Genomic DNA, 12,369 nt, shown 5'->3' with positions numbered 1-12,369 from the left:
TGAATTCTTCTGCATGAGAGATCCTTTTCCATTTATTTTTATCTCACTGAGCTTCTCAACAATGAGTTGATACTTTTATCACTCCCATTTTCCTGGACATTGGAAGGTCCTCCCTTCCTCCTCACCTGATTCACCCTGTATCTAATTTCAGAAGACCTTCTCCACCTTGCTGAGGAAGAGTGGCCGCCTCTGTGTCATCCCCACTCCTCCCCTCCCCGGCCCCTCCTTGGGCTTTAGAATTCCAGCGAATTCCTGCCACATTATGTTTTGCGCCCTCCTCTGTGCAGCGGCACTGTGCTTGGGGCTTGGAAACAAGTGGCCTACATAGGCCCTGTCCTCCAGTTGCTCACAGCCTTGAAATCCCTGCAAGACTGGACTCCCCATTGGGAATAGAACTTTGTCCAACTTGTTCATAGCCGGGTTTCCAGCCAACCAGCACGCACGGAAATGGTAGGTCCTCAGCCACTATTTACCCAATTGGGAATGCTTCCAGAAAGACCAGCAAACACCTGGCAGGTGGTTGTTTATGTGTATGTGTCCTTCCTCCCCTGGGGACTGGGAGCTCCCTGAGGACAGGGCCAGCCTTGATTCCTCCGGCCTAGAGGCTGGGTGACTGTGAGCGTCACTGAAGTCTGAGTCGGTGAAAGGACCCGGGGACTGGCCGCCTCCTCAGGTAGAAGTGAAGTTTGGAAGCTGACACAGCCCGGGAGGCCGAATCCGAAGGACTTGGTGACTGATTGGCTGGGGAGGGTGAGGCGGGAGGAGGAGTCACACACAGATGGCTCGGAGGTCTGGAGCTGGGGGACAGCCGGTGCCACCTCTGATAGACTCTACAAGAAGAGCGGCTGACAGCCTCGGGCGGCCCCACCCTTTGGGGGCTCGGGCCTAAGGCCAGGGAAGGCCGGAACCTACAGAAGGAGGGGTGGCCCGGCCAGTACAAACTTCTGCCTCCATCCCTATGTCCTCCTCTTAAAAAAAAAAAAAAAAAAAAAAAAAACCAACAAAAATCTCAGCCTGGATTTTTAGCACAGTCGTTGGTTACCAGGCGTGGGGACCCATTCCGGGGTCCCCTCCAGCCTGCCGTCTGCGCAGGAGACTCCCCAGGGGCAGCCTGGCCCCGCCGGGCCCGGGTCCCCAGCCCGCCATCACCCGGGAGGGGGCGGCGAGGCGGCGGCTCGGCCTGGGCGGGACAATGGCCGCGGCCTCCGGGGCCCCGGGAGCCCCCGCGCTGGGGAAGGGGCTGGCCTAGGGCCCGGCGCCGGTGCCCTCCCCGCGCGGCTCGGGCGGGCGGAGGGGGGCGAGGAGTTCCTTTGTGGCTCTGCCGCGGGCGCGGCGCGGGCGGGGGGCGCGGCGCAACTTTGCCAGGCGGCTGCGGCGGCGGCGGCGGCGGCGAGCGCGAGACGAGGCCCCGGGGCCCGAGCGGGGCCCCCAGCGCGCGGCCCGCCCCCGCCCCCCGCTCGGCCCCCTCCCCTCGCGCGCCGTCGCCCGCGCCCGGCGCTGCCCACTCGCGGGAGCCCCCGGGGCCGGACGGGCTGCGCAGCCGGAGAGGCGGGGGCCCGACGCGGCCCCCCCCCGCCGGAGCCGGGCGCCTGGCGCGGGGGCTCGCCGAGCGCACGGGGGGCCGCGCGGCGCTGCAGACCCAGCCTCCCGCCGCCGCCGCCGCCGCCGCCGCCGCCTCGGCGCTTGCAGAACCCAGAAGTGAACAGCAGGCGACCCGGAAGGTTTGCGCGCGGCTCCGCACCGAGCCGGAGCCGGAGCCCGAGCCGGAGCCCGGAGCCGGAGCCCCAGCCCGGCCCTGCGAGGGCCGCCGGGCGCGGGGCTGCGGCCGCGTCCCGGAGCCGCCGCCAGCACAGCCAGGTCCGTGCGGGCCCGGGGCGCGCGGGGAGCGGGCCCGGCGGCGGCGGCGGGCGCCCGCCCGAGCGCCCGCCCGCGGGAAAGTTGCGCCGAGTTGCGGGCGGGGGCGCGGGCCGGGCGCGGGCGCTGTCAGCGCGGGCCGGGGCGCTCCGAGGGCCCGGGGCCGCCTGTGCCTCGGGCCCGGCCCGGAGCGGCGGCGGCGGCGGCGGCGGCGGCGCGCGGGTAGGAAGTGTCTCCGGCGGCGTGTCTGGGTCTGCTCTCCGAGTGTGTGCGTGTGCGTGTGTGTGTGCGTGTGTGTGTGTATGTGTGTGTGTGTGTGTTTTCTTAAGCCGGGCTATTCAAACCTGCTGCAATTCTCCGGTAAACAATGATTCATGGGGCTTAATGCAAATAAACGGATTGCAAACGGCGCGGTTCGCGCACTTTGCAGCCGGCCCGGTGGAGCGGCCAGTGCCGGATTTCTCCCCTTTTTTGCAGATCTGCAGAATATGGCGTCCCTGTCCTGTTTTAAAAATAAGCCAGGCTGCCATTTTTGTTTTTCTTTTGTCTGAAAATTTTAATAAAACTGTCTGAGAATGTGGGAGAGGCGGCTGGAAGCAGAGGGGGCACCCGAAGGGTTGGCTTTTTTTCCTTTTCTTTGGCGAGAGCCGCAAGCCTTTCGGGGAGGAGGTGAGACACAATGCAATTGCACTTTAAAGGAAAAAAAAAAAGGAAGCCGCTGGGCGATTTGGGGGGGGGGAGGGCTGGGAATTTAAAGTTAACTCCGAAAGTTTTCTTTTCTTTTTTTTTTAGCTTTTTTTTTTTTTTTTTCCTTTTCGGAAGGCGGTGAAATGCCGCGAAAGGATCTCGCGGCCCATTTCTCCCCCCCGCCCCCCCCTCCCAGGCAGCCGCCTTTGCAGGATTTTTGGGAAAAAGTTAACTGCCGGTTTCCTCAGAACTGCGGGGTGCACGTGGAGGGTTGGCGATGGGGACTTGGGGGGACCAGGAAATGCCTTTTTGGAAGAGGCTCTATAAAAATGGCATTGTAAGGAACTATATCCTCAGATTTGGCAAATATGGCAATAGGGGCTCCAAACGGGCCCACGGTTTCCAACTCAGACCCCTGGCGTGAGGAAAGAATCCTGCTCTCCCCTGCCCTGCCCTGGAGCGGTATGTGTGGGGGTGTGGGGGTGTCTCCTTCGTGGGTGGCCGCGGGCCCCCTTGTAGGCAGGAATCCTGTCCTGGGCGCTGGGGTGGCTTCTGGACCCTCCGGCAGGCGTGTTTGGTGTTTGGCTGGCGGTGGGCAGTTGGAGAGCCCCTTCTTTGATCTGGTGGGTCTCCTGGCGTCCGGAGGTGGCATCTGGTGGCAGATGCCCCCGGGTGGTGGGCTTTTGTCAGGGTTCAGGCTAGGGGCCCCAGTGGGTTTTGTCTGAGGGGAGGGGCAGGAGAGGTTGGTCTGGGGGTGGGGATGGGGGTGGGGGGCACTGGTCGGAGCCAGTCGGACCTCTCCCTGGTTTTATTGCCGCTCCTGTCCGCACTCTGAAGGCACCCCCGTGGGAGGCAGTTTGTGGACTTGGGCGAAGTTACTGAAGTATCCTGCTGGACAGGTTAGAGCCTGCTGGCTTTGAAGGCTACAGGAGGGTCTGAAGGCCAGGCCCAGGCGCTGTCCAAGGCTCCAGGGCAGGCTGGGCCTGGTCTTTACCCCTTTGGGAAAGTTTGTCCAGGAAGGACCTTCAGCCTTTCCAGCCTCTGTCCCAACATCTCCAGGAGGGGGGATCGCTCTAGTCTCACTCCTGGTTTGTATCCTGTCTCCACTCAAAGGGAGCTCCCTGAGGGCAGAGTCAGGGATTGGAGGTGGGGGGTTTACGGGTTCAGGGCTGCAGAACTTGGCATGCCTGGGCCGCAGGGTGCCAAGCGAGGTGGTTTTCAGAGGAAGAAACTGATGTTGAGCGAGGGGAAGTGACTTGCCCAAGGTCAGTTAGCAGAGCTGAGGTAGGGGCTCTTCCCACTGTTCTCTGTGGCGGCCCTGACTCGGAAGAGTCATTTTGGACAGAACTGAACTGGAATAGGACAGCATGTCACCCTTCACTGCCCCCTAACCGTCCATGATAATCCTGGCTCATGAATGGAACTTTACAGTTTGCATAGTGTGGTGCATGGTCGTTATCACATAAGACTCTCCCAGAATCTTGCCTGTGTTGAAATTGTCAAGGTGGGGATATTTGACCCCATTTCAAAATTTAGGAAACTGAGGCTTGGAGAGGTTAAGCAGTGGCAGATGAGGACTTCAGCACAAGCCTCCAGACTCCTTGTCCAGGTCTCTGGGTGGACTTTGGTGCTTGTAGATAGGACTTTCCCCTACCTTCTAGTGTTTGGTCTCTCAGATTCTTCTGCTGACCCAGCAACTGTGTAAAAATCTAGAGGTCCCAACCCTATAGAACATCAGAGCTGAAAAGGCCTTGCGAGGTCATCTGGACTCAGAGAGGGGAAGCCAGTGGCTTGAAGCCAGCCAGCAGTTCGGGTCCCAGCTAGGACCAGACCCCTGGTCTCCTGTCTCCTTCCTCTATAGACACACAGAGGGAGAGTGAACCACTCCAGCCTCTGCTAGGCTCCACTGGGCCCTGGGGAGCAGTGATTGCTGCTGCTGGTGATTGCTGATGGGGTAGTGGGTACTGTAATGGCCAACACCTCGACAGAGACATGGGTTTGTCCAGGGGCTGAGAAATCGGCTATCTGTGGGCTTGGGGAAATGGAGGCAAGATGGCCCCAGGTGGAGGGGAAGCTGGTATGTGGGTGAGGTGTGGACTAGGTCTGAAGCTAGCCTGGCCTGCCCTTTGCTGGGCAGACACTAACTTGCCCTGCCTTTCTGTAAAGCAAAGCCAGCCCTCCCTTCCTCCACTGCTATCAGTTAGTGTATTTATTCATTGGCTTTCTAGATCATTCCTTTATTCATTTCATTATCCATTTGTTAGTTAAGTGGCTGGTCATTTCAGTAGCCCATCCCTCTGTCCTTCCATCCATCCAGTCCCCAGCTCGCCCAGCATGGGTTGGACGGCCATGTGAGGTACAAGTACAGTCTTCCTGGGCTCCGAAGCCAACGGGGAAGAGGTGTGAGGCTGCAGGGAGTGGAGCACAGGGCAGTATTCGTGGGTGCCTACGTGTGTCACAGGGAAAGTCTTTTGGTGAAGAGGAGGCTTAAAAATACCAATGGTTTTGGGGCGCCTGGGTGGCTTAGTCGGTTAAGCGTCCGACTTTCGCTTAGGTCATGATCTCGCGGTTCGTGGGTTGGAGCCCCGCGTCGGGCTCTGTGCTGACGGCCAGCTCAGAGCCTGGAGCCTGTTTCAGTCTGTGACTCCCTCTCTCTCTGACCCTCCCCTGCTCACGCTGTCTCTCTCTCTCTCTCCTAGAAATAAATAAAACATTAAAAAAATTAAAAAAAAAATTTAAAAAAATAAATAAATTTGACTTGTTTTGTAAATATGCCTTGTTAATGGTTGATTTTTGTTGAATCTAATGGGAGTCCTATGTGCTTCCTGGATTTTGATGTCTTTGCCTTTCCCCAGNGCCCCGCGTCGGGCTCTGTGCTGACTGCCAGCTCGGAGTCTGGAGCCTGTTTCGGTCTGTGACTCCCTCTCTCTCTGACCCTCCCCTGCTCACGCTCTCTCTCTCTCTCTCTCCTAGAAATAAATAAAAATATTAAAAAAAAAATACCAATGGTTTTGGTTCCACAGACCATCTTAATGGTGGATCCAGGTCCGGGGACCAAGTCCCATTTGTGAATCTGACTTCACGGTTTGCACAGGGTGGTACGTGGCTTGTGTCACTTTGGGCACATTCTTCCCCTTTTTCAACCTCAGTTTCTTCATCTTTAAAATGAGGCGCACTGCGAATCTCTTGTGGGTTTTAGGGAGTGATAACAGGGGTGTCCGGGCTGTCTCCAAACCCTGACCAGGCAGGTGGCAGGAGCTCAGGCTACACCACCTGGATGGTGGTGGTGGACTGCTGATCACCAACCCAGGCCCCACCTTGATTTTGAAAACCATCATGATGTCTTTGGAATGAGCCAAATGGTCTGGGGACCCTGAACACCCTGCCCTGGCTTGTCATTCCCCTGCTGACACTCTTCCAGTGTCTCCAGGGCATTTTGAAGAACAAAAACCCAAAGTTCTTTGGGAGCCTACAAGGCCCTGCGTGGTTGGGCCCCAAGCCCCTGGGCTCCCCTGCCACACCCCCTCCCCCCCTCCCTGAGCTCACTGTCTCCCGCCCCACCAGCTTCTTTCTGCAACTTGCATTTACAGATTGTTGGCAGGACCTTTGCATATCCCCCGCCCAGAACCCTCCCAGATGTCTGCATGGCCAGCACCTTCTTGTCTCACAGCTTTCCACTCAGATGTCACCTCCTCCGAGTGGCTGCCCTGACCACTTGCTCTGAAATAGCTTGCCACTCTGTCACGTCAGCACCTTTCCGCCTTCTCTTCCGGCTCTTAACAGTGTCTGAAGCTTTCTCATTTATTCTTTATTTGCACTTCGTGCCTGTCTGCACTGCTGAGCGTGCTTCAGCCCCTCGCAGGCGAGTAGGCAGGTGTTCCCAGCACCGTGTGGTGGGGGCTTTAGTGGAGGTGAAGAAATGCTGGGAGCCCAGGTGTGGCAATAGCCCTGCGTGTGGAGCAGCGCCTGGGAGATGAAGGGACATTGAACTCTGTCCTCCTCCCCCCACTGGGAGACTCCAGGCTGTTGTCAGGAAATAACGAGGTGATTAAATCATGAGATCTAAGAATCTCAGTCTCTTCCAATCTCAGAACCTTAGCATCTGAGAAGCTTTCCGCCTCAGAACCTTTGACACTTGGAGTCTTCGTGTGGTCTGATCTGGGATTTAGAATCTTACGAAAAGGACTTTCTCTGCCTTACTTATTTAGCAGTGCAGAGTACTTACTTTGTGTCAGGCCATGTTCCAAGAGAGTTTATAAATGTTCATGTATTAAATTCTCATTGTTGTCCCCCCATTTTACAGATGAGGAAGTCGAGGCACAGAGAGACTAGGTAACTTGCTGGAGGCCACAGAGCTTGGCATTGCAGGATTTGAACCCAGTACTCTGGGACTCAGAATCGTACAGCTGTTGAGGGGAAGCCCAACCTCCCCCGACCCTCCCCCACCCTCCCCCACCCCGGCACAGAGCAGTAATCCCCTTCCCACATCTTTGACAAAAGGGCCTCTGATCTCCGCTGGAGTGGTGGGGAGTTCCCTCCTCACCAGGCCCCCCAGCCTCTTCTGGTCAGACAAATTGTCATTGCCAGAAAGATTTTCTTGACAAAGTGTAAAGTGCTGCACTTCCCCTGTGAATACACTTGGGTAGTGATGTTAGTGTTATGGGGTCCCAGTGCTTTTGACCTTGTGGTTTCATGACTTCGGTAGCCTTTTTCTCCCCACTGGGTTGTGAGCGCCTTGAAGGGCAGGCAGCCTTGGTGCACGGAGCTGACTGTGTGAGTAAGTGAGAGAATGAGCATGTACAAAGCATGGGTCCCAAGCCCTTCCTACCCGCGGAGCACGGGGCTAGGCACCTACCCAGGGTATTGGACAGGCCTGTGTACTCGGGGAAAGAGCACAGTTTTCTCTCCACGTAGCCCCAAGAAAGTCTACCTCTGATGATGTTTGTGTGCCCATTTCCTGACAATCCTTTGAGATCTAAAGTCAAGCACTAATTGGAGAGGGGTAGGCCGCACAGATTACCCAGGCAAACCTCACCTGTCCACTGGGGGAGTAAAGCAGGAAGGGAGAGGAGCAGGGCTCGTCCAAGGCCACACACACCTGATGATGCTTTGCCTGGCAGGCTTTCTGCTCCCCAAGTGCCAACAGGCTGCCACGGTATGTGCCTTGGGGTTCAAGGGCAGGAACAGTGCTCGTTGGGGAAGCTGCTCCCTCTTTAGTACCAGTTTCTTTATGTCTGTGATGGGGGTCATGTTGCTGGGTGGAGGGCCCAGTGCCTCACCTGGCACTTGGGTGGGATCGAAGAGGTGGGCGTGGCTTCCTGGAACCTACCTGGGGCTGGGCTCTGGATCCTGGGTAGGCTTTGGGGAAGGGTCCGAGTGCTGTCTTCAGTGGATGAGGTGTGTCGGGAAGGCCAGGGGATTTGGGTCTGGGGCCCAAAGTGCCCTGCCTTGTCTCTACTTCATCCACATAGCCTCAGGAGATAGCTGGGGGAAATGTGTCCCCACCATCTGGGCTCCTTCTCTGAGCTTTGGGTGAAGGTTTCATGCTCCCTGAGGGGACAGACTACCATTTCAGGTTCTTTGATGCCGGGGAGGGCACCCAGCTGGGGTGGGCACACCCCCAGCTACCCGTAGACATGCGCATTCCTACATAATCACACTATCAGCCATTTCACGGCCATTTTTTTTTAAGCTTATTTATTTATTTAGAGAGAGGGAGAGGGAGGAGCAGAGAGAGAGGAGCGAGAATCCCAGCCTACGCAGGCCCACACTTAGTGTGGAGCCCGATGCAAGGCTTGATCTCCCAACCCTGAGATCATGATCTGAGCCGAAATCAAGAGTCAGATGCCTCACCAGCCGAGCCACCCAGGCGCCCCTCACGACCATCTTTGACATGCTCCGCCTGCCCAGTTTTGCCAATCTGGGGTGCTCCCCAGAAACACTGGCGGAGGGACTCTGGATGGACCTGCAGGAGCCAGCGGTTCAGGAAGCACGCCTGCTGGAGTGCGCGTCCACACGCACGGTGCACACGCATGCACTCTTGCCACCCACAGGGTTATGCACCCCTGCGTACATCCTCCCGGGAAAGGCCACGTAGCTGCGTGCCGGTCCCTCGTGTACGCTCACGCTCACCGTACACGCCAGGTGCATCATCTGCATACACACATACCTGGGCACGTGAGTGTCCTACCTTTAGGTGCACCTTGCACGCACACACTCGTTTCCACCTCACATTCTGGGCCTTGCGCAGGATCCCTCGGGATCTGCATAGGCGCGTGGACTCACCCCTGCCCGGATCTGCTTGCGGTGGTGGGGCCGCCAGCTCAGCTTCTCCCCTTCATTCAGTGGTATTTCTGGAGTAGTTACTACGTACCAGGCCGTGTGCTAGACGCTGCAGAAGGAGGTGAGACGCGCTGACGCTGTCCCTGCCCTAGCAGGGGACACGCACGTTACACAAGAGAGCACGTGGATGGCGACTGGTTACAGATTTGGGGAAATGCTAGGAGGAGGGAAACGCTTTTCTGTGATCAGGGCTTCCCCATCGCTTCTTGGTTTTAGGCTTGCTCTGGAGTATGCAGGGCGGAGGCGCTCCTGGAAGGGTGTGGTCCTGTGAATGGTAAAGTTCCAGGTGAAGTGCATTCCGGGCAGAGAATGGCCTGGGCAAAGACCATGAGATGGAAATCAAGGAACATGGAGAAGGTGATGGGCCCAAGACCTGGGGTAGGGTGTTCGGGGTGAGGGCAAGGAAGGGCCTGGTCTGGTGGGCCTGTAGCAGGTCCTCCCTGCTTGTCTGCCCCTCTCCAGCCGTCCCCCCAGGCCCTCCCCACTCTGACCGGCCCAGCCCTCCCTCTGCTGACTTGTTTGCCGGCCTCCACCCCGGGCCTCAGCGTTGTCCGACCTACCCCACAGGCTGCCTGCCCCCCGGGGGTCCTGAGGCATAGCATGAGAACGGACTGTGACCACCTGCTGGGCGTTCCCAGCCCAGGACCTCTGGGATCCCTCTAGAAAGCTCCTGGGGGCCAGGCCAGAGCGGGGCTTGGGCAGTCAGCTCTCCCGTTTGGAGCTCATCCCAGACTTGGCTCCCCAGCAGTCAGAGCAGCCCCTGGGGGTCCTGAGAGCCTGCAGAGCTGCTGTATCCCTCCCCCTCCAGCCGGGTTCACCTCCCTGGTTGGTCAGCTTTCCATGTGGGTCTTTGGAATGTTGGGAAGGGCTCCCTTACGCCTCAGAGAACCCAACAGGACAGCAACCGCTGAGGCTGGCGGAGTCGCCGCTGCACCAACACTGTCCTCCAGACCGGGGGCCTCTTAACTCAGCCATTCCAAACGACAGCGACAGCCATTGTCATCCTCAGTTTGGTAACAGTTCCGAGGGCCTGAGCTGGGGCTTTGACCCGGGCTGTCTTGTACAGAAACTACTTTTAGCCCCTGCGTTGCCACATTGTCCCTCGGAGGGTCCAGGAGCCCAGGCTGTGATTCCGTTGCAACTCTGTTTTATAAAAAGGTCACACAGCAAGCTGGCGGCGGTGGGTTCAAGCTCTCCCTGCCCTCACCAGCTGCGTGGCTGGGCCTGAGCCTCATTCCTGACTCCAAGCAAGGAAGAGATGGGGGTAGAAGCCTGGAGGGTACGGCCCGCAGGGGATGGGAGAAGGGACACGGGGAAGGGCCTCCTGGGTGCTCGGGATGTGTGTTTTATAAGAAGTCAGTTAGTTGTTCATTTAGGTTCTTAACGTCTTGCTGAATGTGTGCCGTGTTTCGAAATGCTCACAGCATCTACTTCACAGGGTCGTTCGGAGCCTGAGAGAAAAGCTTGTCAGGCGTCTAACAGTGCCTGGCATGGAACACGTGCTCAGTGATTTCTTCTTGTCATTTCACGCTGGCAGAAGGAGTTCCCGTGTGAGGATGGGAGCTGGGAGTCCCCAAGGGAGACGGAAGTGGAGAAGGGCCCGTATTCTGAGCCAGCAGAAGGGTAACCTCAGGGAGCTCACAGCTACGCGTGGGACTGGGTGGACAAGGAACCAGGCGATTCTAGCAGAGTGGGATCCGCGCTGTGGTGGAGGGGGCCCGGGAAGCTGTGGGAGCTCAGGGGAGAGGCTGCAGATACACCTTCGGGGGGGGGGGGTGCGGCAAGCAGGAAGGCCTCCCCAGGGCCGTGACGCCTGAGCTGACTGGTGGTTGATGGGAACCTGGCAGGGCTCCAGCTGGGTGATGGCCCCAGATGGGAGGACACAGCCTGTGCAAAGGCACAGTGGCATGAAAGAGAACCTCAGGTTCTCTTACCTGAGAAGGGGAACCTGGCCCATTCTGTAAATGAGCTGGGGAAAGGGAGAGGCAGGGAGTGGGAGGGACTGAGAGGGGAAGGGCAGCGTCCCAGCTTCCACTGACCAGGGCACACAGGGCAGCTCCGCTGTCTCCAGATCAGTCCCTTCCTCAGTGAAAGCTGCCCTTCCAGCCCTGCGGGGCTGCGGAAACCCAGCCTAATTGGATCCAGGACCCTCAGGAGCCTCGGTCCCCACAGGAAGTTCCCAGGGCTGGCTTGAGTCTTGGAGGGGGGTGGGGCCCAGCAGCTGGGGCTCAGCACTCTGAGGCTGCATAGAGTGGGGACACATGGAGGGCAGAGGGGTCGTGAGAGGCAAACTTGGAGCATGTGGGGGTCTCGGGCTGGGAAGATGGCAAACTTCAGCTTCTCTCTCCTAGACCGTCTCCTGCTTGTCACTCCCAGGCCATCCTTCTGGCCCTGTCATAACCTGTCCAGTGACAACCTTCACCATGGCCTTCCCCTGCTCAGAAGCCTTCCAGCCCCCCCCCCCCCCCCCCCCCCCCCCCCCCCCCCCCCCCCCCCCCCCCCCCCATGGCCTTTTATCCAAGCACCTCAGCCTGGAACTCTGGCCCTTTATGAACAACCCCAGACATCTTTCCCTTCTTTCTCTGCGAATTCCTGCACCATTCCCACGCCAGACCAAGCATGATGCTTTGTGCATTCCTGCCTCCGGACCTTTGCACGTGCACTTCTTACCCCTTGGCCTGCCCTTCCCTTGCTTCCCTTGACCTCTCTGCTTTCCTGCATTAATAAGTCCCACCTTCATGAAATCTTCATGTATCCCTCAATGGGATGAGCTCACCTTCCCAGGGACACCCCCACCCCATAGCCCACGTGAGCCCCAGCGTCAGCTGGTTGCCACTTGGCAGGGAGCAGGTTTGAGAACACTTAGGTCCCCTGGAGGCTACCAGTATTCCATGGCTTTGCACACACTGCCCCCTGCTTGGAATGTTCTTCTTCTACTCTCCGACTCCCTTGGCAAAGCCCTCAGTCTTCAGGGCCCATGTGGACAGACCCCCCGCCCCCCAGACATGGCCCTTCTCTCTTAGTGAACATTTTGTGAGCACCTAGCATGAACTAGGCACCTGAGCACTTACTGTGTGGCCAGCACTTGGCTCTGGGGCCACATTGGTGGCCCTGTCCTTGTGGGTCATGACTGGAGGGAGTATCAGAGGCATGAGAGAGAGGTGGCAGAGGATGCAGGGGGCGTGGGTATGGATAACAGGGTCATCCACTTTGTGCTAGGGAGAGTTGAAAGTGACCCTTAGCTGAGACCTGAAGGAAGAGCCAGGTGAACTGTGAGGGGACCAAGTCGGGGTGTGAGGTTGTAACTAAGAACCAGACCCAGGCTCTGACCTCAGGGAGCTCACAGCTACGCGTGGGACTGGGTGGACAAGGAACCAGGCGATTCTAGCAGAGAGGGATCTGCACTATGGTGGAGGGGGCCCGGGAAGCTGTGGGAGCTCAGGGGAGAGGCTGCAGATACACCTTGCCGGGGAGGGGGGGGGGGGG

The 12,369-nt window shown here is 58.3% G+C and overlaps 1 protein-coding gene across 4 annotated transcripts in view; it reads left to right on the top strand.

The window, feature by feature from the left end:
* Nucleotides 1-1,569: 1,569 nt before the first annotated feature.
* The window catches only part of ZNF362 (zinc finger protein 362), a 39,940-nt gene continuing 29,140 nt past the window's right edge, over nt 1,570-12,369 (top strand). For 3 of the 4 annotated variants that reach the window (XM_039233990.1, XM_039233981.1, XM_039233973.1), the window contains exon 1: nt 1,571-1,857. The gene's annotated coding sequence lies outside the window, so the exon portion shown is untranslated. Of the gene's footprint in view, nt 1,858-12,369 lie in introns of all 4 variants that reach the window. The other variant, XM_039233964.1, reaches the window with a different exon arrangement.

Source organism: Hyaena hyaena, unplaced genomic scaffold (assembly GCF_003009895.1).
Source record: "Hyaena hyaena isolate Hyena2069 unplaced genomic scaffold, ASM300989v1 scaffold_3, whole genome shotgun sequence".
Classification (NCBI taxonomy): domain Eukaryota; kingdom Metazoa; phylum Chordata; class Mammalia; order Carnivora; family Hyaenidae; genus Hyaena; species Hyaena hyaena.
Note: the sequence above shows the minus strand (reverse complement) of the source record. Positions and strands in the feature narration are given on the sequence as shown.